Source organism: Scyliorhinus torazame, chromosome 12 (genome assembly GCF_047496885.1).
Source record: "Scyliorhinus torazame isolate Kashiwa2021f chromosome 12, sScyTor2.1, whole genome shotgun sequence".
Classification (NCBI taxonomy): domain Eukaryota; kingdom Metazoa; phylum Chordata; class Chondrichthyes; order Carcharhiniformes; family Scyliorhinidae; genus Scyliorhinus; species Scyliorhinus torazame.
The window spans coordinates 21,333,331-21,357,847 of NC_092718.1; the positions used below are offsets into that span (position 1 = coordinate 21,333,331).

Genomic DNA, 24,517 nt, shown 5'->3' on the forward strand with positions numbered 1-24,517 from the left:
CACATTCATGACCAATGGATTACTCAGGGTTCAACCCAGGTGTAGAAAACACCACTACAATCTGGATAATCGGGTGCCCTGATCAGTTTGATGCTGGGCTCTCATTTCTGGGACCTGGCCGCAAATCCAGAATGAATTGGTAAGATGGAACTCTCACAGTGGGGAGGCTAGTTGGAGGCACCCACACCAAGGGGCTGGAGCAAGGCAGGCCAGCAGCACGGTTCAATTCCCGTACCAGCCTCCCCGAACAGGCGCCGGAATGTGACGACTGGGGGCTTTTCACAATAACTTCATTTGAAGCCTACTTGTGACGTTAAGCGATTTTCATTTCAAGTGAGCTTGGGAACTCTCAGCTCAGTTTCCACGGGCTTCACGTTTGGCGCAGGAACTTTGTGCTGGTGCAATGTTCTGAGCTCAAAGGCTGAGAAATACTGGAGTGGACATTGATTTGGGCCTGTGGAGTCATACTTAAGAATTCTGAGGGGGCAGGGATGACACCAATCACAACTGGATTGGTGTAAAGGCACCCAAAACAGGTGTTAAGCCCCTCATTCCCCCTCATTCATCTATTTCAAGTAGCTAATCAGCCATAGTCCACTAAAGGCTGTGGATATCTATGTGAGAGAGACAGTTGCTTATACATAGCTTGAGGAGCAGCACTCTGCAAGTGTTGGGGAAACAAGGAGGCAGGAACAGTGGCACAGTGGTTAGCACTGTTGTCTCACAGCCCCAGGGTCCCAAGTTCAATTCCAGCGTCGGATCACTGTCTGTGTGGAGTTTGCACTTCCTTCCCGTGTCTGCGTGGGTTTCGTCCGGGTGCTCCGGTTTCCTCCCACAGTCCAAAGATGTGCAGGTTAGGTGGATTGGCCATGCTAAATTGTCCGCTAGCGTCCAAAAGGTTAGGTGCGGTTACTGGGATGGGGTGGAGGAGTGGGCTTAAGCAGGATGCTCTTTCCAAGGGCCGGTGCAGAATCGATGGGCAGAATGGCCTCCTTCTGCACTGCAGATTCTATGATGAACTATCACAGCCGCACAGGGATCGAACCCATGCCTCTGCCACTTTCCCACATCAACCTCCAGCTAACTGACACACACAGGGTGCACCTCCTGAGAACATCACCCTATTGGCTGGTTCTGCCGGAGGATGAGTAAGATCAGTGCAAGCATTCGAGTGAGGTTCATCTACAACTGAAGCATGCAAAACTGAGTCACCCTTCTACAGCCACATATACAGGTGATCCTGTGTTAATGTGTCTGCGGGGACCTGTACATGTAGACTCTGATCTATGAGGGAACCCTGGATGGCACTCTGTAGTCCCCTAAACCAAACCTTGAAAACACTTTGAAGACAGGAATGGCTCTGTCGTTGGCTGTCGAGGGTAGCGCAAACCTTTTTGGGGGGGGGTTTGCCGTCGTTTCGTTTAGTTTCAGGCAAAAAACCCCAAATATTTGTTGAATCTCCCAACCAGCAGTGTGTAGCTGCTCTAGAGAGGCAGCAGGTGTATAGTTCTCTGAGGCTGGGGATTTCATTGATTTCTCTGGGAAGCTAGCCAACCTCTTTAAAGTACTCCTCACTTGCACCATCTGGCTTGAATTCCCCAAAACGTAGGTCGCCAGTGAGAGCACTCAATTCAGAACAGAAATGGAGCACTACACCCAACAAAAACAGAAAACACCGGACAATCTCAGCAGGCCTGCCAGCATCCGTGGAGAGAGAAGGGAGCTAACGTTTCGAGTCTGGTTGACGCTTTGTCGAAGTTCTACTCCTTGAACTTGCAGCAGATCCGAACACTGTCGACTCAAAAGCTGCTGTGTTGATGCCATTTCCCCTTGTGGGTACAATTATTGCACAGGCAGTTAACAGGGTTTTGGTGTAACAAGTGTCTTCATATTGACTGAATGGGGGCTGGTTTAGCACAGTAGGCTAGCACAAGGCCAGCAGCGCTGGTTCAATTCCCGTACCGGCCTCCCCGAACAGGCGGCGGAAGGTGGCGACTAGGGGCTTTTCACAGTAACTTCATTGAAGCCTACTTGTTACGAGAAGCGATTATTATTATTATTATCATGCGCCTCAATATGATCCAACAAAAGCAATCCAGATTACTGTGACGTGCTATATTTTCCAAAACATTGGCCTGCAGCATTTGGAAACAGAGCAGGCTGAAGAAGAGGCCCAGATTCAATTGGAGACGTGGAGATGGAAGAAACACCTGCAGAACAAACTTTCCCCTCTGAGAAACAGTTAAATGGCTAGACAGCCTGCTGTGAATTGTGATTTTTCTTTTTTGTTGAGATGGCCCCATGTGAGGCAGCGAAAGAATGAGCGAGTGGGGAGCTAATGAAGAAAAGGCAACGATACCAGCTGCAAACTCGGGGCTGGGAGGGCGGGCTCCCCGGGAGGACCCCCTGATCTTTTCACACTCTCAATTACCTTCCCAATCAGAATCTGGAATGCCCACTCTGTATTAGGATTAGCTGACTGCTGCCTAATCTACATACATTGTGCGGCCTTTTCATCCAGTAAACCATTAGAAATAAATTGAAATGAAGACTGTGCGGCACACTGGCACAGCGGTTAGCACTGCTGCCTCACGGCGCCAGGGACCCAAGTTCGATTCCCACCTCGGGTGACTGTCTGTGTGGAGTTCGCACTTTCTTCCCGTGTCTGCGTGGGCTTCCTCCAAGTGCTCCGGTTGCCTCCCACAGTCCAAAGATGCGCAGATTAGCTGGATCGGCTATGCTAGGTGGGGTTATGGGGATAGGGAGGGGGATTGGGCCTCAATAGGATGCTCTTTCACAGGGCCGGTGCAGACATGATGGCCTCCTTCTGCACTCTAGGGATTCTACGATGTGTGTCAGTCAAATACACTGCCTACCATGCAGCTATGTGAGTCTCTCATAGATGGAGAAGGCTGTAGGCATCTTGTACTAGCAGTGTCCTTGATGGTTGTAGAATACCACATATAACGGGGGACAAGGTCAGCACATTAAAATGATAACATTACACAGTGCCATGGAAGAACGGGAGCATACTTGTGAATTAAGACAGGCACAACATTACATTTTCCCTCTGTCACTCTCGCTACCCAGCTTACATTAAAGAGCAGTAATTGCACTCTCCTCAAGTCAACCTGGCAAGATGTTGCCGCAGACTTGCTCGCTTACCTTGGCAACCTTGTGGAATTCAGCAAATATCTGCCCGTACCGATCACCCTGGCTTCTCGTCACCAAAGGATACCCCACAATTCCACCGATGAAGCACTCTCTACTCTGCTCCAACTCTTGAGCAAATATCCCCAAAGTTACCTTGTTGAATGGAATAGTTCTATTGCATTGGACTATTGCAGCGATTTCTCCCTCTCAGAAGCAGGACAGCAAACTGATACATTTAACATCAACTGTGGAGTATTTACTGGACTCTATCAGCAAAGGCAGACTGACTGGACACTTGGGTTTACTAAACTAATACCTGGAATGGGCGGATTGTCTTATGAGGAAAGGCTGGACATCGAGGCTCGTATCCATTGAGGCTTAGAAGAGTAAGAGGTGACTTGATAGACATATTTAAGATCCTGAGCGATATTGACAGGGTGGATGTGGAGAGGATGTTTCCTCTTGAGGGAGAATCTAGAACCAGGGGTCACTGTTGAAAAATAAAGGGTTGCCCATTTAAGACGGAGATAGGGAAAAATGTTTTCTCTCAGAGGGCTCAGAATTTTTGGGAATCTCTTCCTCAAAAGGCGGTGGAAGCAGAGTCTATGGCGAGGGGGGGATTTTAAGCTCCCATTTTCAGGGGACAGGATCGGCGAGGAAATGGAAAATCCCGTGGGAGCCCTAGAACGTGGGACCCTGGTGCTGTGAAGCAACAGTGCCAACCACAATGCTACCGTGCCTAACATGGAGTCAATTCAACTCGTATTATTGTTTGGAAGCACAGCACAATGTCACTTACATTAACAGGGGCATTTGGAGGGTGTCAATGTGTTGAGGTTTTTCTGAAACTACAGCTCTTATTCCCCTAATGTTCATTTGTGTGAAGAAGAAGAATCATACTGCCCTTAACTCAGAAAATAACATTGGAGTAATTCTGACGTGGTAATCCTTTCCGACTATTACTGTGTTAAATTATGTCATTGTGTTCAATGTCGTTCGGTGTAATATTTACCATGGGCTGTATTTTAAGGGGGGAGCATACCGTTCAACTGCATCCCCTCCCCACCCACCCCCACCCTCTCCCCCACCCCCCCAGAAGACAACTCAGTGAGAGTGATAATGCATTGTGGGTGGCCTTACCAAACTGAGGGTCCGTCCTTCGCCCCTCAGTGCAATCAAGCCCCGCAGTGGATTCTGATCCCAGCCCCTTTCGGGGGGAATCAGTCAAACTCCTCGGATGATCACTCTCACTAAAGGTTGAGAAAGACAGGCCCCAAATTCACGACAGGTTGTCTTGCCATTTAACTCTGTTGCTCCAAGGGGAACAGTTTGTTCTGCAGGCACTTCTTCCATCTCCAGGTCACCAATTTGAGTCTGGGCCTCTTCTTCAAACTGGGACTGTGCTGGGGCATTGTCGGAGCAGATTTCCCATGGGGGGGGGGGGGGGGGGGGGGTCGGTATATGGGTATATGGGTGGGTTCCCTGGAGGAGGTCAGGGCTTTGTGGCTGAGGAGTTAGTGGGGGGGGGGGGGGGTGGGGGGGGGGGGGGGGGGTGGTGGGGGGGGGAGGGGGTGGTGGGGGGGGGGGTGGAGAGCTGATGGGGACGGTGCCCAGGTGTGTTCGGGGGGGTGGGGGGAGTGGTGTTTGGGATGGGGGCACCTAATTTTAATTTTCCATATTGCAGTACCTTTAAAAGACGGCACCCCTGTCTTTCAAAGACTAAATTGCTGGAGGTGCAGATTCAGCCAGAGCCCGCCCTGCCAGCGTGATGTCACGTGACCCACCCCTTGGATCTCCTTCCTCTGTGTCCCTAATAATATGGCGGAGGAAGGCACCATAGGGGCTGATGGCTCCCATGCCATTTTCCAAGGCCCCTGCCACACTCTGCCCAAGAAATGTGAAAATTCCGTCCTATGAATATCTTTAAGACAGAAGTAGACATATTCTTCATAAGCAAGGTTATTGGCAGGGTGGGCAGGAGTGATCCTATTGTCTGGTGGAGTAGATTCGTGGGGCTGAGTGGCCTATTCCTACCCCAAATCCGTATGTTTGTATGGATAAGTACAGTTATTCAAAGAGAGTCAGCATTATGAAGAATCGGCAATGTCTTACTAATGTTGCTGTGTCTTTTGAGAGGGAGATTGGCACAGTGAATATTCACTGCAGAAGAGATTTGAGATTAGGGTGACACGGTAGCACAGCACTGTTGCTTCACAGCTCCAGGGTCCCAGGTTCGATTCCCCGCTGGGCCACTGTCTGTGTGGAGTCTGCATGTTCTCCCCGTGTTTGCGTGGGATTCGTCTGGGTGCTCCGGTTTCCTCCCACAGTCCAAAGATGTGCAGGTTAGGTGGATTGGCCACGCTAAATTGCCCTTAGTGTCCAAAAAGTTTGAGTGGGGTTGCTGGGTTATGGGGATAGGGTGGAAGTGTGGGCTTGTGTGGGGTGCTCTTTCTAGGGGCCGGTGCAGACTCAGTGGACCGAATGGCCTCTTTCTGCACTATAAATTCTGTGATTCTATGAGAAGGGTCTGCATGAGGAATGATTACCAGAAATGAGAGTGCATTGAATTTGAGATATGGGTTTGTAATTAGTTGGGGCATAGGAGACAGGGAGCAGGGATAAAGTGTTTGTTCCCTGATCGGCAGAACGTGACATGTGGTGTGTTTTCCAAAGATCTCAGCTTCTTTTGTTTATATATCAATGACTTAGATGAAGGAAAAGAGAATTACATATCCAAGGTTCTAAATTGGCAGGCACAGTAAGCTGTATGGACAGGAACAGGAAGTTACAATGGGAACATAGGCAGACTAAGTAAATTCGCAAATCTATGGGGCGGGATTCTCCGACCCCCCCGCCGGGTCGGAGAATCGCCGGGGGCTGGCGTGAATCCCGCCCCTGCCGGTTGCCGAATTCTCCGGCACCGGATATTCGGCGGGGGTGGGAATCGCGCCGCGCCGGTTGGCGCCCCCCCACCCCCCCGGCGATTCTCCAGCCCGCGATGGGCCGAAGTCCCGCTGCTGGAATGCCTGTCCCGCCGGCAGGAATCGAACCACCACTCTTACCGGCGGGACAAGGCGGTGCGGGCGGTCTCCGGGGTCCTGGGGGGGGGGGCGCAGGGCGATCTGGCCGTGGGGGGGTGCCCGCACGGTGGCCTGGCCCGCGATCGGGGCCACCAATCCGCGGGCGGGCCTGTGCCGTGGGGGCACTCTTTTCCTTCTGCCTTCGCCGTGGTCTCCACTATGGCGGAGGCAGAAGAGACCCCCTCCACTGCGCATGCAACGGGGATGCCGCGAGCGGCCGCTGACGCTCCCGTGCATGCGCCGCCTGGCAAAGTCATTTCCGCGCCAGCTGGCGGGGCACCAAAGGCCTTTCCCGCCAGCTGGCGGGGCGGAAATCAGTCCGGCGCGGGCCTAGCCCCTCAAGGTTAGGGCTCGGCCCCTCCAGATGCGGAGACTTCCGCACCTTTGGGGTGGTGCGATGCCAGACTGATTCGTGCAGTTTTTGGCGCCGGTCGGCAGACATCGCGCCAATTGCAGAGAATCCCGCCCCCCGTGTTCAAGGTGGAGAAGTATGAGACTGCCCTCGTAGTATTGGCAGTGGCGTAGTGGCATTGTCACTGGACAAGTAAATCAGAGACCCAGAGTTCTGGAGACCCAGGTTTAAATCCCGTCATTGCAAAAGGTGAAATCTGAATTCAATAAAAAAAGTCTTGAATTAAAAGTCTATGGTGACCATGAAACCATTGTCAATGGTCATTGAAAAACCCCATCTGGTTTGTTAATGTCCTTTGGGGAAGGAAATCTGCCGTCCTTACTTGGTCTGGCCTACTTGTATCTCCAGGACCAAGCAATGTGGTTGACTCTTCGCTGCCTCCTCAAGGACAATTAGGGTTGGGCAATAAATGCTGACCCATGTCCCATGAACGAAAAAAAGAAAAAATAAGAAAGGCATTGTAATAGACCAGACTAGAAAATGTAATGGAGTAAAGGGATTTAGTTCACAGCTTATAAGAAGTGATAAATCTCATGGCCCTTTGACTCAAGGGGATTGGAATTCAAAAGCGATAAAGCAATGCTTCAGTTGACCAGAGCCTTGGCAGATTCTACCTGGAGTACTGCATTCAGTTTTGCCTCGGGGTGGGGGGTACATTGGGACTACCACGGAGAGACTGGGAAGGTCGAAAATAACCAGGAAAGGATTCAAAACAAAAGTAAATCAAATATAATCATGACAGGCATGGAACTTTAGAAGATAACAAAGAAGGGATGACTTTGGCAGCTCATCCAAATGCTCCAAACTATCCTTTGGATGAAAGGTAAGGGCACAGCAAGGTACGTGAAAGCTGCTGGAGTATGTATTGAGCTCGGGATCAGGTCCTCACTGCAACACGACCAGTTTGGATTAATAGGGAGGGACATTTCACCTCGGATGGGACCAGAATTCTTGATGAGCCCCCGCCATGTTGCGGAATACATCAGTCGTGTCAGCCCTGGGCAACGATCCTTGCATTAAAAGGTTCACGATGTCAGAAAAGGCTCAGAACTAACAAACTTTGACTCTGCGAAGAAGCAACTTCCAGCGTGATTCACCGTAAATCTATAACACTGAGTTCAGGATGACCTGTTTATACATGAAGTATTTCTCTTAACAATCAGCTGTGAATAATACATGATCTCAAATTATCTGTTGTTTCAAGAGGTCAGACAAATGGAGAATATACTCAACTGCGAACATGATTCATTCTTGTTGGTGCGTCACTGGTTTCACACCACTGCATCTCATAAGGGGCAACATTCTGAAGCTTCAACACACATCTCATCAAATTTGTAATAATAACAGAAAGTTTGGGAAAGCTTAGAAGGTCTGCCAGCATCTGAGAAACATTTTGAGCTCATTAAGATTCTCCTTTAGAATTGTCAGATGCGATGGGTTTTACCCCGTCGATAAAAGGGAAAGGTGGGGGGCGGAGGGGGGGGGGGGGGGGATGTCAGTTGGAACAAAAGGAAAGGTCAGGGATAGGTTAGAGGGCGGGAGATTAAATAAGAAAGGTGTCATGGAACAAAAGGCAAAGGGAGCGGTGATGGTCGTAATAAAGAAACAAAGCACTGGCCCAGATTAGATGTTAAAGCAGAATAAAAGCTCAGTCTGAAAGCACAAACATGAGAATTTAAGATACATAGTTAGCACTTGAGGGGAATCAAAATGGAGGACAGGGTTTATGGTCTGAAGTTGCTGATTCAATGTGAGGCTGGAAGGCTGTAAATTGCCTAATCAAAAGTTGACTGGTTCATTGGGCTTTACTGGACCGTCACAGCAGGCTGAGGACAGAAATGTGAGCCCAAGAGCAAGATGGTGAACTGAAAAGGTAAGTGACCAGAAGGGTGAGATCATGCTTGCGGACCAAAAGCAGGAGTTTGCCAAAGCGGTCACCCAGTCCTCGATTGGTCTCTCCAGTGTAGAGGAGGCCGCAATTTGAGCTGTGAATGGCGTAGACCAAATTGAAAATGCAGATAAATCATTGCTTCACCTGGATGGAATTCTCAGTGCTTTGGACAGGGAGGATAGGGAAGGTAAAGGGACAAGTGTTGCACCTCCTGGAAATGCAAGGGAAGGTGCCTGGCAAGGGGGCGGGATGTTAGGGATGATAGAGGAGTGGACCCAGGGCACTGCAGAGGAAATGGTCCCTTTGGAATGCTGACAGGGGAGTTGAGGGGAATATGTGTTTGATGGTGGCATCATGCTGGAGGTAGCGGAGTTGATGATGGTGGATGATCCTTCGAATAAGGAGGCAGGTGGGGTGGGAAATAGGGTCAAGGGAAGCCTTCATGGTCTGGGAGAGAGGATAAGGGGAGACGATGGAAGTGCTGGAGCTGGGCTGGTCATGGAAGGGGGCCTGAGCAGAACTGGAACAAGGAATGTTCCACATACCCCATAAAAGACAGGCACAACTGGGGCCCACGGGGGTACCCATAGCCACACCTTTTATTTAGAGGAAGTGAGACAAGTTAAAGGAGAAATTGTTCAATGAGTGAACAGGTTCAGCCAGGCTGAGAGGAGAGTTGTGGTGGATAGGGTTTGTTCGGGCCTCCATTCAAGGAAGAAGCAGAGAGCCTTCAGGATCGATTGCTGAGGCGGGGTGTGGAGATATAGAGGGATTGGGCGTCCAAAGTGAAGAGGAGGCAGTTAGAGGCAGGAAACTGGAAATTGTTGAAACGACGTAAGGCGTCAGAAGAATCACAAATGTAATTGGGAAGAGACTGGGCAAGGGGAGGAAATATAGAGACAAGATAGGAAAAAAAATAAGTTCAGTGGGGCAGGAAAAGGCTGAAACGATAGGTCCACCAGCATAGGCCTGTTATGGATTTTGGTAAGGAGGAAGGCCACGCCGGTTGAAGATTGGACTGTTATAATGAAGCTCAGATTTCTCCAACTCACCCTTTCGTCCACTGGAACTCAACACTGGCAGTGGAATCTTGTAATGTCCCCTGATAATCCGCACTAAAGGATGCCAAGAACCTAAACCAGACACTAGGTGGGTCAGGAACAGGGCAGGACATTGGGGGTGGTTTCATGGATTGATTGCTGAAGTTCTGGTGTTAAGAAGTTAATAACTAATAGCAATACATTATGGACTACAGAAGTGTACCAAATCACAGGTGGAGCCCACACAGCTCCTCTGGGGATTCTACACCTCGGTGTCAATGAGTTTGGGTCAGGGATTTGCTTCCAGCCTCGCTGAACAATGGTTTCAGTGAATGTACTCTGATGTGCCAGAGAGATCGTGAACAATTTGTAATGAGCCGTGTTCCATGACTGGTCTTCAGTCCCTCAGTGCCTTACTCCACACTTTACTCCACACTGTGCAATGGGTAAAACACAGCGACTGATAACACAACCTGCTGTATTGGATGGACATGAGTGCTAATGGCACCGAGCATCACATTCACAGTCCTCCAACCCTCTGGCAGCTTTTCTCCCCTGCGGCATGCTGGAGACAAATTCAAGCATGCTTCTCGAGTAACCATAAAATATAGATGCTGCGTTTGAACTCAGTGCAGTATCTTTGCTTTGGAGTGTTCAGACCTGTGAGATTTAATTCCCTTCCCCTCAGCGACATAGTGATTTTTGCTGGTGTAGCGTTTTAATTCCAACCTGAAGGCTGCCTCTCTCTTTCTCTCTCTCTCTCTTTCTCTCCCATAATTAGGTGTCAACAGCACACTGTAGGAATCGCAAAAGACATCTTTTTTTTTTGGAAAATCTTTTTTTTGGCTTTTCTCATACTTATAAACAATTGTTGCTTATATACATTACATTTTTCTTGCCCGCGCTAATTTGCTTTATTTTACAGAGAGGCTTGTTTTGTCCTTCATTTGACTAACTGTACGTACATTTTGCTGCCCTCTGGATCGGTCCATGATATCCCCCCTTCCTCCTCCCCCCCTCTCCCCCATTGGTTTCAGCACCCTTCCTCTTCTCTTGTGGTTCCCCCCCCCCACCCACCGGGTTGCACAGTCATTTGGTTGTTCATCTTTTTTTTTCCCCCTGGCTTACCCCTCGTTGCTGACCTCGAACAGGTTTTGGAACAGGCCGACGACCTGCCCCCCAGTATCCAGGAAGCCTTCCTCTGACCCTCGGGTGGCGTACTTAATCTTCTCCAGGTGGAGAAATTCAGAGAGGTCAGCGAGCCAGTCTGCAGCTTTGGTGGTGCTGCCGATCGCCAGCTGAGCAGGATTCTCCGGCGTGCGATTAGGGAAGCGAAAGCAAGAGCGTTGGCCCCCTTCCCCATGTTTAACTCTGGCTGCTCCGATACCCCGAAGATTGCCACTATTGGGCATGGCTTCACCCTCACCACCACAACCTTGGACATTGCCAAGAGGGACATTCTCCAAAGAAGGCTGTCCAGAACCCAGCAAGCTCGGGGCAAGCCCAAAACATGTGGGTGTGGTTGGCCGGGCCCCTCTGGCACTGCTCACATTTGTCCTCCACCTCCGGGAAGAACCTGCTCATTCGGGTTCTGGTCAGGTGCGCTCTGTGCACCACTTTGAGCTGCATTAGACTTAGCCTTGCGCAGGAGGAGGTGGAGCTCACCCTGCTCAGTGCTTCGCTCCAGAGTCCCCATCCTACCTCTGTCCCCAGTTCGTCCTCCCATTTTTGTCTGATCCCGTCCAGTGGTGTTCGGGCTCTGTCCAGTAGCTGTCCGTATATTTTCCCACATAGCCCCCCCTTCTCGCTGCTTGTGCCTATCAGGTCCTCTAGTAGTGTGTTTCTTGGGGCCCCGGGAGGTGTCTCATTTCCTGTCCTTTTGCTAGCCTCCACTTCCTCGTCAGTTCGTCTAGTGTCGCCAGTCTGTGGCCTACATAGAAGTCCCCGACCGTCAATGTACCCCCGTCCCGCCTCCATCTTTTAAAGGTGGTATCTAGCATGGCTGGGGGGAATCTGTGATTGCCGCAGATGGGGCCCATAAGGGACACTTTGGTTATCCTGAAGTGCTGTCTCAACTGGGTCCACGTCCTCAGCATGGCCACTACCACTGGGCTCGTTGTGTACCTTGTTGAGGAGGATGGGAGTGCTGCTGTGGCCAGGGCCCGGAGGGTTGTTCCTTTACAGGATGCCTCCTCCATTTGTACCCAATCTGTGTCGGTTCTTGTACCCACCCCCTCACTCTTTCTGCCGTTGCTGCCCAGTGGTAGTATTGCAGGTTCGGTAGAGCCAGGCCCTCTCTGACTTTCCCTCTTTGCAGTGTCGGTTTGGGAATTCTTGGGTTCTTTACGCCCCCCCACCCCCGCACACACAAACGCCATGATTAGCCTTTCTATGTTTTGCAAAAAGGCCTTGGGGATGAAGACCGAGATGGATCTAAACAGGAAGAGGAACCTTGGCAGTACGTTCATCTTGATTGTCTGCACTCTTCCCGCCAGGGAGAATGGGAGTGAGCCTCACCATTGAAGGTCCTTCCTTATTTCCTCCACCAGGCTGGTCAGGTTCCACTTGTGGATCTGTGTCCAGTCTCTGGCTATTTGGATCCCCAGGTAACGGAGTATGTTCTGGGCCGTTTTGAACGGGAGCTCCTTCAGCTCTGTCCCTCTCCCCCTTTTGGGTTCACTGGGAATGTCTCGCTTTTGCCCAGGTTAAGTTTGTAGCCCGAGAAGGTTCCAAACTCTTTCAGTATTTGCAATATTGCCTTCAGTCCCTCCTGCGACTGCGAGACATAGAGGAGCAGGTCATCTGCACAGAGTGAGACTCTGCTCTCTGTCTCCTCTCCGGATTCCCTTCCAGCTTTTTGCGTCCTGCAGGGCTATCGCCAGGGGTTCGATCGCTAGCGTGAACAAGAGTGGGGACAGGGGGCAGCCCTGTCTTGTTCCTCTCTGTAGCTGGAAGTATTCAGAGCTGGTGGTGTTAGTTTGGACACTCGCTTTTGGAGCGTTGTACAGGAGCCTCACCCAGGCGGTGAATCCTGCTCCTAGCCCAAACCATTCCAGTACCTCGAGGAGGTAGCTCCATTCGACCCTGTCAAAGGCATTTTCTGATCCAGGGAGACAATCACCTCTGGTGTTCTCCCCCCGGGGGAGGGGGGGGGGGCACTATCACATTCAGCAGCTGCATGATGTTCGCTGTGAGCTGCCTACCCTTGACAAGGCCGGTTTGGTCCTCTGCGACCACCTCTGGTATGCAGCCCTCCAGCCTTTTGGCCAGGACCTTTGCGAGCATTTTCGCATCCGCGTTCAGCAGTGAAATGGGTCTGTATGATCCACATTCCGTCAGGTCTTTATCTTTTTTGGGTATTAGTGAGATTGTGGCCTGCGCTAGCGTTGGGGGGGGGCAGGGTGCCCCCTGCCAATGAGTCCGCGAACATGTCCCTTAGGTGTGGGGCCAGGACTGGTGCAAACTTTTTGTAGAAGTCCGCCGGGAACCAGTTGGGTCCCGGTGCCTTCCCGCCTGCATGGAGCTGATGCTCTCCATGATTTATCCCAGGTTTATTGGTGCTTCCAGCTCCCCCCGTCTGTCTTCCCCCACCATTGGTAGTTCCAGTCTGTCTAGGAACCGTTTCATTCCCGCATCCCCATCTGGGGGCTTGGAGGTGTACAGTTTCCGGTAGAAGGTCTCGAATGCCCGGTTGACCTCCTTTGGTTCTGTTACCAGTCTGCCTCTGCTAGCCTTTACCTGCGCTATTTCCCTCGTGGCTACCTGCTTTCTCAGCTGGTGAGCCAATAGGCGGCCAGCCTTGTCTCCGTATTCATAGAAGGTACCCCGTCTCTGACGGAGTTGGTACACTGCTTTCCTAGTGGATAGCAGGTTGAAGTCCATTTGCAGCTTTTTCCTCTCCGCCAGCAGCTCTACGGTCGGGGCCTCGGAGTATTTTCTATCGACTTCCATAATGGAGTCCACTAGCTGTTGCCTGGCCACCCTCTCTTCCCTATCTCTACTTGCCTTGTAGGCTATGATCTCTCCTCTGATCACGGCCTTCAGTGCCTCCCAAAACGTGGAGGGTGAGACCTCCCCGTTTTGGTTGTTACTGTCGTAATCGCCTATGGCCTGCGATATTTTTTGGCAGAAAGCCTTGTCGGACATGAGATACGTGTCCAGCCTCCATGTGGGGCGCTGGGCCCCGCCTGTCTCCAAACTCACATCCATGTAATGTGGAGCGTGGTCAGAGATAACGATCACGGAGTACTCCGTTCCCGTGATCCCTGGAAGCACCATTTTCCCCACTGCAAAGAAGTCGATACGGGTGTATACCTTGTGCACCTGTGAAAAGAACGAGAACTCTTTTTCTCCTGGGTGCAGGAACCTCCATGGGTCCACCACCCCATCTGCTCCATAAATGCTCCTCGTTCCCTAGCCATGCCAGTCTTTTTCCCTGCTCTGGGGTTTGATTGGTCAGTCAATGGGTCCAGCACGCAGTTAAAGTTGCCCCCCCATAATCAGTCGGTGTGTATTAAGGTCGGGGATTTCTGCCATGGTCTTCTTTAGGAATTCTGAGTCGTCCAGTTGGGAGCGTACACATTTACCGGTACGACAAGTGCCCCTTCCAGGACACCGCTGACCATGGCGTACCCTCCCCCGGGTCCGTAACTGTCTTGGTTCCCGTAAATCTATGATCTATGATCTATGAACCTCGTCCTTTTGCTAATTAATATTGCTACCCCCCTAGCCCTCGTCCCGTAGCATGAGTGGTATGTCTGTCCCACCCAGCCCTTCCTTACCAGCAGTCGGTCCCTCAGTTGCATCTCTTGTATGTAGATTATGTCTGCTTTTAGGCTTCTTAGGTGGGCAAACACTCTGGATCTTTTCACTGGGCCGTTGAGTCCCCTTACACTCCAGGTAACAATCCTGGTGGGGGGTTTCTGACCCCCCCCCCCCCCGGTCCTGTGGGACTACCCATGCTTACCTGGTGGACGCGCCCCTGCACTCCGGGGTTTCCCTTTGTTAGGGGGCCGTCCAAAATGGCCAGGGTCACCGCTCTCACCATGGGGTCAGGCCCCAGCGCTCAGGGGTTTCCCTTTGCCCAGGGGGCACCCAATGTGGCCACCAGCTGTGTGTACGCCACACGGGTGCGCCCCTGCACCCCGGGGTCTCTCTCCGCCCTGACGCCCTCTCGAGTGGCTGTTTGCGGTGCCCTCTTGGTTCCTCGCCCTGCTCCTTGCCCGCCGAGGCCTATGTCTGTACTGCTTCACTATCTCACCCTTCTCTTTGATTCTCTTTTGTTCTGCGTTCTCCCCCAGACTCCTTTCCCCCCTCCCCCAGCCCCTGTCCCTTTGTCACCCCCTGCGTTCTCCCCTCCTTCTGCCCCCCTCTCCCCTCCTTGTGCCAGGCGCTCCCCCTCCCTTGAGAGGGGTGCCGCGGCCCTCCTTCCTTCCTGCCCTCCCGTGCTGGCCCTCCTCGCTAGTACAGTGGCCCTCCTCCCAGTATTCGCCCAGTTCTGGCCCTGTTTAACCTTTCTCTTACTGGCCCTTGTCTCGCCCCTGTGGTGAATGTATAATTACTGATAATTCACCAGTGCAGTGTGTTATGTTATTAACCCTGTGGGCTCTACCTATTGGCCATTGTGTGGCTTCACCCACAGGGGATATGTTGGGGCATGTATGGGCTCCGCCCATGGCTCCACCCCCTTTACAGGAAGTATAAAAGCTGCTGACCTGCGGGGCCACCTTCAATGTTGTACCGGTCACAGGCAGGCTCAGTTCTAAGCTGATTAAAACCTCGGTTTACTTCTCCACGTGTCTTCGAGTGAATTGATGGTCTCATCAGCCCTCCTGTTTGCTTTCCTCACCCTCATTTCCCTCGCTCCACTCCCCCCCCTCATTGCATTGAGAGAGGAGACAAGCTCTGAAACAAGACAGCACAGTCCCGCGCAAGGCATAACACACATGTGCACAGTTCATGAGTCCATTGTCCGCCCCAATGTCCTGATACATCCTTATGGTCTTCCCTTCCCACATGCTCTGTTTCGTTTGCTGGGCCCACTTTAGGATTCTGTTCCTGTCTTGGAACCGGTGCAGCTTCGCAATAATTGCTCTGGGCTGGCCCCCGGCTTTGGGCTTGGGTTGGAGCGACCTGTGCGCTCTGTGTATTTCCGGTGGGTGTGGGAATACCTCCTTTCCCACTAGCTTGCCCATCATTTGGGTGATGTAGCCTGTTGGGTCTCTGCCCTCTATCCCCTCTGGCAGACCCACTATTTTAATGTTCTGCCGCCTGGACCTATTTTCCTGGTCCTCCACTTTCTCTCTTAGGCTCCCCTGGGCCGTTACTAACCTTTTGACCTCGGCTTCTAGGGTTATCACCCTGTCGCTCTGGTCCGAGGCGGCCATCTCCAAAATCGTTTTTTTCTGCGCTTTCACTTCCCTATCCAGACCTTCGATGGTCTGCTGCATTTTGTGCGTCGTCTCCTTCATCATTGCTTGGAGCCAAGAGAAAAAAACGCTTCTGGAGTTGGAGAGGGCCGCCTCGGACCAGAGCGCCTCCTTTATGCTGGTCGCTGCGTCCTGCTCACGCTCCACTGCTTGGTCCGCCATCGTTTTCCCGTTCAGGCTCGCCCTCGTCTCGTCTTGTGGGGCCGTCTGCCTGCGCGTCCGCCGCTCATGCGCCTCCCCCCCCAATCCTCCCCCTCCCCCAACCTCCCCCACCCCTTGCTGTTTGCGTGTACTTTCTCCGCCCTTCAAAAAGCGGCATGGTAGCACAACGGTTAGCACTGTTGCTTCACAGCTCCAGGGTCCCGTGTTCGATTCCCAGCTTGAGTCACAGTCTGTGCGGAGTTTGCACGTTGTCTGTGTGGGTTTCCTCCGGGCGCTCCGGTTTCCTTCCACCAGTCCCGAAAGACGTGCTTGTTAGGTGAATTGGACATTCTGAATTCTCCCTCTGTGTACCCGAGCAGGTGCCGGAATGTGGCGACTAGGGGCTTTTCACAGTAACTTCATTGCAGCGTTAATGTAAGCCTACTTGTGACAATAAAGATTATTATTGTTAAAAATACTTCATTGGCTGCAATGCACGTCGGGACATCCTCAGCATGCGAAAGGCGCTATATAAATGCAAGTTTTTTTCCAGTTCTTTGGAGCTAACAGCCAGCTGAGCAGCTTCTGTTAATGTTTAAAGGAACCAAACATCCCGGGACATTTTCTTTTGCCCACAGCTTCATTAATTGAGGATCTTTCCTGAAGTGATGATGAACACTGTCGTAGCTCTAAAGGTGATAACATATTTATTGCTTTTCAGCATTTATTCTCAGAAATTACTCCTTCCATCTACAGCTATGGTGAGGGAATGGCCCACCGGGCCGAGTTTTGAGGAATGCGGAGAGATGCTGGTACAAAACGTGCCCCCACCAACTTTCCATCGCAATCTGTTCACACATCTTGCAATAAATTACCCTCGGCAATGACTGTACCTTTCCTCTGGGAGGTTATCCCTCTGCTGCACTGTTTAGCTCAGCACCCGGAGGGAACCCACCCACACACGGGGAGAACGTGCAGACTCCGCACAGACAGTGACCCAAGCCGGGAATCGAACCTGAGACCCTGGCACTGTGAAGCAACAGTGCTAACCACTGTGCTACCGTGCTGTCCATGGGGAAGGGGGCAGGATTCTCCGACCCCGCGGCGGGTCGGAGAAACGCCGGGACGCCGCGCGAATCGCGCCACGCCGCCCCGACGCGTTTTTCCGCTCTGCGGAGATTCACCGCCATTGGGGCCGACGTGGTCGGTGCGCGCCGGTTGGGGGCGACCTACGCGGCCCCCCTCCGTGATTCTCCGGCCCGGATGGGCCGAGCGGCCGTAAAAAATAAACCGAGTCCCGCCGGCGCCATTCTAACCTGCTCTGAGCCAGCGGGACCTCGGCGTTGAAGGGTCGGATGGCAGCCTGTAGGGGGAGGGGGGATCCGACCCCGGGGGGGTCCTCCAATGTGGCCTGGCCCGCGATCGGGACCCACCGATCGGCGGGCCGGCCTCTCTGTCTCCCGGCCTCCTTTCTTCCACGCTGGCGCCTGTACTCGTGCGCCATGTCGGGTCGGGGCCGGCGCGCAAATCGTGCCGGTGGGACCGCGCATGCGTGCGTTCGCGCCGGACCCATTGCGCATGTGCGCATCCCCTGGCGCCCGTTTCACAGCCGGTCCAGCGCCCTGCTGACCCCCTGTAGGGGCCAGAATTGCTGATCCTGGGGCCGTGTTGATGCCGTCGAGAAACGCAACGACGTTTCCGACGGCGTCAACAATTAGCTTCAGGATCAGAGAATCCCGCCCGGGAAATCTGCCAAATTACCTGGTCTGACCCACATGTAGTTCCTGACCCACAGCAGTGAGGCTGACTCTTAACTCCTCTCAATGGCAATTGGGAATGGGCAACACATCCTGACCAATATCCTATGAACACGTAAATAAAAGGTTTCTTATTCTAACTTTCATCTCGATGCTGTAACAGAGTTCAATCTTGACCATTTCTAGAAGCTTCCTTGTTGCCTGTGGGACTAAAATCTGCACCGTATAAAGCGACAGATTGATGGAGAGTGTAGAGGTGAAGGATATTGAGACTCAGTACGGATCCGGTTGGTTGTATTCGTGGCTGGCGCAGATTCAGACTTCATCGAGTGGGCTCCAGGCCTGTCAAGAGGCCTCGATGCAAGTCAGATATTACAGAAAATAAACTCTTGAACTCTGCAGCCAGCTGGCATTGAGACCTCACTTATTTGGGCTTATTCGAGATTCCCTCCATGAGGAGACTGGTATCTCTCTCATAGTGCTTTGCACAGGGTACTCTGACCTCCACACTGCACTGGGAAATCTCAATTCACCTGACACTGTGAGGAGAATATAGTCTGTTGTGTGACTGCCACAGGAGGGACATTCAGTGCACACGTGCCACGGATTATTGGAGATCATAGTGAGACAAGTATTTTAAAAATTTATTTTTATTGAAAGGTTTTCATTTTATAGCAAACGTATTATACCCATCCGGCTATACAGTTATTTCTACCAAAGTAACAAAAATAAATATTGTGGGCTGGATTACCCCAAAATGAGACTGCCCCACGCCGTCATAAAAACGGCGGAGTTTTACTCCCGAAATTCCTTGAAAACAGTTAAACATATTCATAGCCCTGCAGGGGACTAGCAGGGACACGCAGTGAATCTCGCAGCGTTTGCTGCAGGTACGGGCCCCCTTCACCTCCGGGTCGGAGGCCGCGGATGCGCACGGCGGCGGCCTCCAGCGCCCGCGTCGTGCTCCATGGCGGACTTGGACCGCGGAGCCATACCGAAGAAGGAGACCCCCCCCCCCCCCCCCCCCCACCCGATCGGCCGCCCACCCGAACCTCAACCCCCGCACATTTAACCCCCGGCCGCCTATAAGGCCCCCCCGGTCTCCGATGCGTTGCCCCTGACCAGGGTGGCCCGGACTGAGTCCGCAATTGCCACACGAGCATCCCGACCGGCAATAGGTGGCTAGTCGGGTACTCTGCTGGTCGGGAGCGAAGGATCGATCAGAGGGTGTCTGGCAATGGGTCCCCAGCGGCGCGGTATACTCCACAGCCGGGCCCGATTACGGCGGCAACCTGGCTTCTCCGTCCCGCCGCCGGCTGTGATTACGCCGTTGGGCTGCGGAGAATCCTGCCCGATACATTTGAATTCAACCTGGACACCATGTGATTGAACTGTACAATTTTGGTAGGCAGCCTGCCTGAGTGGTTAATATTGACAGATTGTGACAGATACGGTAGATATATGGTTGAGAATGAGAGAAAAAAAAAGAACAAAAAGAAAAAAACCCTGGTGTCACTTGAGAGTCTGGAGGGGCGGGGTGGTAGTCCCAGCGTAGAGTTCCTCAGGGCGAGGCCTACTGAAGGTTGTGAGGCCTGATAGAACATAGAATATAGAAAAATACATCACAGAACAGGCCCTTCGGACCACGATGTTGTGCCAAACGTTTGTCCTAGATTAAGAAGATTAAGAAGATTAATCTACACCCCATCATTCTATCGTAATCCATGTACCTATCCAATAGCCGCTTGAAGGTCCCTAATGTTTCCGACTCAACTACTTCCACAGGCAGTGCATTCCATGCCACTACTCTCTGGGTAAAGAACCTACCTGTGACGTCCCCCCTCTATCTTCCACCATTCACCTTAAATTTTTGTCCCCTTGTAATAGTTTGTTCCATCCGGGGAAAAAGTCTCTGACTGTCTACTCTATCTATTCCCCTGATCATCTTATAAACCTCTATCAAGTCGCCCCTCATCCTTCCCCGTTCTAATGAGAAAAGGACTAGCACCCTCAACCTTTCGTCGTAAGACCTACTGTCCATTCCAGGCAACATCCTGGTAAATCTCCTTTGCATCTTTTCCAAAGCTTCCACATCCTTCCTAAAATGAGGCCACCAGAGATGCACACAGTACTCCAAATGTGGCCTTACCAAGATTTTGTACAGCTGCATCATCACCTCAAGGCTCTTAAAGTCAGTCCCTCTGCTAATGAACGCTAGCACACCATAGGCCTTCTTCACAGCTCTACCACTTGAGTGGCAACTTTCAAAGATCGATGAACATAGACCCCAAGATCTCTCTGCTCCTCCACATTGCCAAGAACCCTACCGTTAACCCTGTATTCCGCATTCATATTTGTCCTTCCAAAATGGACAACCTCACACTTTTCAGGCTTAAACTGCACCTGCCACTTCTCAGCCCAGCTCTGCATCCTATCGGTGTCTCTTTGCAGCCGACAACAGCCCTCCTCACTATCCACAACTCCACCAATCTTCGTATCGTTTGCAAATTTACTGACCCACCCTTCAACTCCCTCATCCAAGTCATTAATGAAAATCACAAACTGCAGAGGACCCAGAACTGATCCCTGTGGTACGCCACTGGTAACTGGGCTCCAGGCTGAATATTTGCCATCCACCACCACTCTCTGACTTCCAACGGTTAGCCAGTTCGTTATCCAACTGGCCAAATTTCCCACTATCTCATGCCTCCTTACTTTCTGTATAAGCTTACCATGGGGAACCTTATCAAATGCCTGACTAAAATCCATGTACACTACATCCACTGCTTTACCTTCATCCACGTGCTTGGTCACCTCCTCAAAGAATTCAATAAGACTTCTGAGGCAAGGCCTACCACTCACAAATCCGTGCTGACTATCTCTAATCAAGCAGTGTCTTTCCAGATGCTCAGAAATCCTATCCCTCAGTACCCTTTCCATTACTTTGTCTACCACCGAAGTAAGACTAACTGGCTTGTAATTCCCAGGGTTATCCCTATTCCCTTTTTTGAGCAGGTGCACGACATTCGCCACTCTCCAATCCCCTGGTACCACCCCTGTTGACAGTGAGGACGAAAAGATCATTGCCAACGGCTCTGCAATTTCATCTCTTGCTTCCCATAGAATCCTTGGATATATCCCGTCAGGCCCGGGGGACTTGTCTATCCTCAAGTTTTTCAAAATGCTCAACACATCTTCCTTCCTAACAAGTATCTCCTCGAGCTTACCAGTCTGTTTCACACTGTCCTCTCCAACAATATGGCCCCTCTCATTCGTAAATACTGAAGAAAAGTACTTGTTCAAGACCTCTCCTATCTCTTCAGACTCAATACACAATCTCCCGCTACTGTCCTTGATCGGACCTACCCTTGCTCTAGTCATTCTCATATTTCTCACATGTGTAAAAGGCCTTGGGGTTTTCCTTGATCCTACCCGCCAAAGATTTTTCATGCCCTCTCTTAGCTCTCCTAATCCCTTTCTTCAGTTCCCTCCTGGCTATCTTGTATCCCTACAGAGCCCTGTCTGAACCTTGTTTCCTCAGCCTTACATAAGTATCCTTCTTCCTCTTAACAAGACATTCAACCTCTCTTGTCAAACATGGTTCCCTCACTCGACCATCTCTTCCCTGCCTGACAGGGACATACATATCAAGGACATGTAGTATCTGTTCCTTGAACAAGTTCCACATTTCAATTGTGTCCTTCCCTGATAGCCTATGTTCCCAACTTATGCACTTCAGTTCTTGTCTGACAACATCGTATTTACCCTTCCCCCAATTGTAAACCTTGCCCCGTTGCATGCACCTACCCCTCTCCATTACTAAAGTGAAAGTCACAGAATTGTTGTCACTATCTCCAAAATGCTCCCCCACTAACAAATCTATCACTTGCCCTGGTTCATTACCAGGTACCAAATCCAATATGGCCTCCCCTTTGGTCGGACAATCTACATGCTGTGTTAGAAAAGCTTCTTGGACACACTGCATAAACACCACCCCATCCAAACTATTTGATCTAAAGAGTTTCCACTCAATATTTGGGAAGTTGAAGTCATCCATGACTACTACCCTGTGACTTCTGCACCTTTCCAAAATCTGTTTCCCAATCTGTTCCTCCACATCTCTGCTGCTATTGGGGGCCCTATAGAAAACTCCCAACAGGGTGACTGCTCCTTTTCTATTTCTGACTTCAACCCATACTACCTCAGTAGGCAGAACCTCCTTGAACTGCCTTTCTGCAGCTGTTACACTATCTCTAATTAACAATGCAACCCCCCCACCTCTTTTATCACCCTCACTAATCTTATTGAAACATCTATAACCAGGAACCTCCAAAAACCATTTCTGCCCCTCTTCTATCCAAGTTTCCGTGATGGCCACCACATCATAGTCCCAAGTACCGATCCATGCCTTAAGTTCCCGTACCAGCCTCCCCGAACAGGCGCCGGAATGTGGCGACTAGGGGCTTTACACAGTAACTTCATGTGAAGCCTACTTGTGACAATAAGCGATTTTCATTTTCATTTCAAGTTCACCCACCTTCTTCCTGATGCTTCTTGCGTTGAAGTATCCACACTTCAACCCATCTCCGTGCCTGCAAGTACTCTCCTTTGTCAGTGTTACCTTCCCTACAGCCTCACTACACGCTTTGACGTCCTGAACATCGGCTACCTTAGTTGCTGGACTACAATTCCGGATCCCATTCCCCTGCCAAATTAGTTTAAACCCTCCCGAAGAGTACTAGAAAACCTCCCTCCCAGGATATTGGTGCCCCTCTGGTTCAGATGCAACCCTTCCTGCTTGTACAGGTCCCACCTTCCCCAGAATGCGCTCCAATTATCCAAATACCTGAAGCCTCTCTCCTCCACATTCCTGCAGCCACGTGTTCAACTGCACTCTCTCCCTATTCCTAACCTCGCTATCACGTGGCACCGGCAACAAACCAGAGCAAGTCCTAGTCAGGTGCACCACCTTTAGCTGCGGTAGGCTTAGCCCTGCGCGTGAGGAGGTAGAGTTCACCCTGTGCAGTGCTTTGTTCCAGAGTCTTCCCTCTTGAAATGAAATGAAAATCGCTTATTGTCACAAGTAGGCTTCAAATGAAGTTACTGTGAAAAGCCCCTAGTCGCCACATTCCGGTGCCTGTTCGGGGAGGCTGGTACGGGAATCGAACTGTGCTGCTGGCCTGCCTTGGTCTGCTTTAAAAGCCAGCGATTTAGCCCAGTGTGCTAAACCAGCCCCAGATCCATACCTAGTTCTTCCTCCCATTTTTCTTGTGTCTTGTCCAGTGAGACCCTTGCCTCTTCTAACAGTCGTCCATATATGTCGGCTCATTTACCATCGTCTAATTGGTCCCGCACTAACAGTCTGTCCAGTAAGTTGTGCCTGGGTAGCTGGGAGAATGCTGCGGCCTCCTTGCGCAGAAGGTCTCATAGCTGCAAGTATCGGAGCTGGTTCCCTTTTAGGAGTTGGAGCTTCTCCATTAGTTCCCCTCGTGTCACCATTCTACCCCCCATGTCCCTTACTGTCAGTACCGCTTCGTCCTGTCTCCACGTTTGGTAGGTGGCATCTATTTTTGCCGGATGATTCTATGGTTTCTGCGGATGGAAGCCACAACAAACACGTCACCAAGTTTGTAGTGGTGATTGAGTTGGTACCAGGCTCCTCAAGTACTTGGTTGGGGGCAATGGGAGTGGGGATGTAGCCAGTGCCCACAGGAACGCTCCAGTACATACATTTTCGTACTGAGACAAGCTGAGGAGATTCCAATCTGGGTTCCTTTGATTTCACAATGTTGAAATGTTAATATCGGTTTAAGTCTGGGGGAGTGGATTTTTCTCTCATTTAAGACGCTGGGATAGATGTTTCCATTCTGCCCAGGGGGGCCGTCAACTCCAAAGAATGGCCGCAACTTTATGGCCCCCATATGGTGGGGGACGTGGATGTAAAGTGCGGCGAGTCATTCAAAGATCCATTCATTTGGCAGGATTGGAAAATCCCACCCTCGGGTGGGGCTGTAAACCGCCGCCCAGTTTAATTAATCTGGAAACAGAAAGACTTGCAATTGGCTAGTGCCTTTCAGGATGCTGCAAAACAATTTGTAGCTAGTGACGTACTTTTGAAATGTAGTCACCGCTATAGAGTCGGAAAAACAATACAAGGGTACCAAAATGGAACTGGTGGTAATTGTGGAGGTACACATTTGGACACAGTGGGCGGGATTCTCCGTTTTGCCGGCACCCTGGGGTTTCCCGACGGTCCCACAATGGGAAACCCCATTGACCGGCCGGCGTAACGGAGAATCCCGCCGGCGGGTCAAGGCAGAAACGAGGCGGGGCGGAGACTCCAACCCCAGGCTTCCTGGGGTCAGGGAGGGGGAATAAAGTCAGTCAGGATGTCAGTGACTGATCAGGCACCGGCGCCACGTGCTGGAATGTCTTTGGAGCTGGAATTGTGCAACAGATCTGCTGGAGTTTTTTTCGTAATGTCAAAGACTGTGGTGCAGCTTGAAAACTCCGCCAGGGCCGGGCATCGGGCAGGATTGAGCTTCCCTCTGCCCTTAATCTGGGCCCCCACATTGGAATGGGTGGAGTCAACGATGCAATCTTCCAATGCTGAGA

General features: G+C 51.3%; 1 long non-coding RNA gene across 2 annotated transcripts in view; it reads left to right on the plus strand.

The window, feature by feature from the left end:
- Positions 1-24,517, plus strand: part of LOC140387149 (uncharacterized) — a 115,878-nt gene that overhangs the window by 72,397 nt on the left and 18,964 nt on the right. The window contains exon 1 of one of the 2 annotated variants that reach the window (XR_011933740.1): positions 8,408-8,518. The exons of the other annotated variant lie outside the window; for it this stretch is intronic. This is a non-coding gene — a long non-coding RNA (uncharacterized lncRNA). Of the gene's footprint in view, positions 1-8,407; positions 8,519-24,517 lie in introns of those variants that run through there. 2 annotated transcript variants of the gene reach the window in all.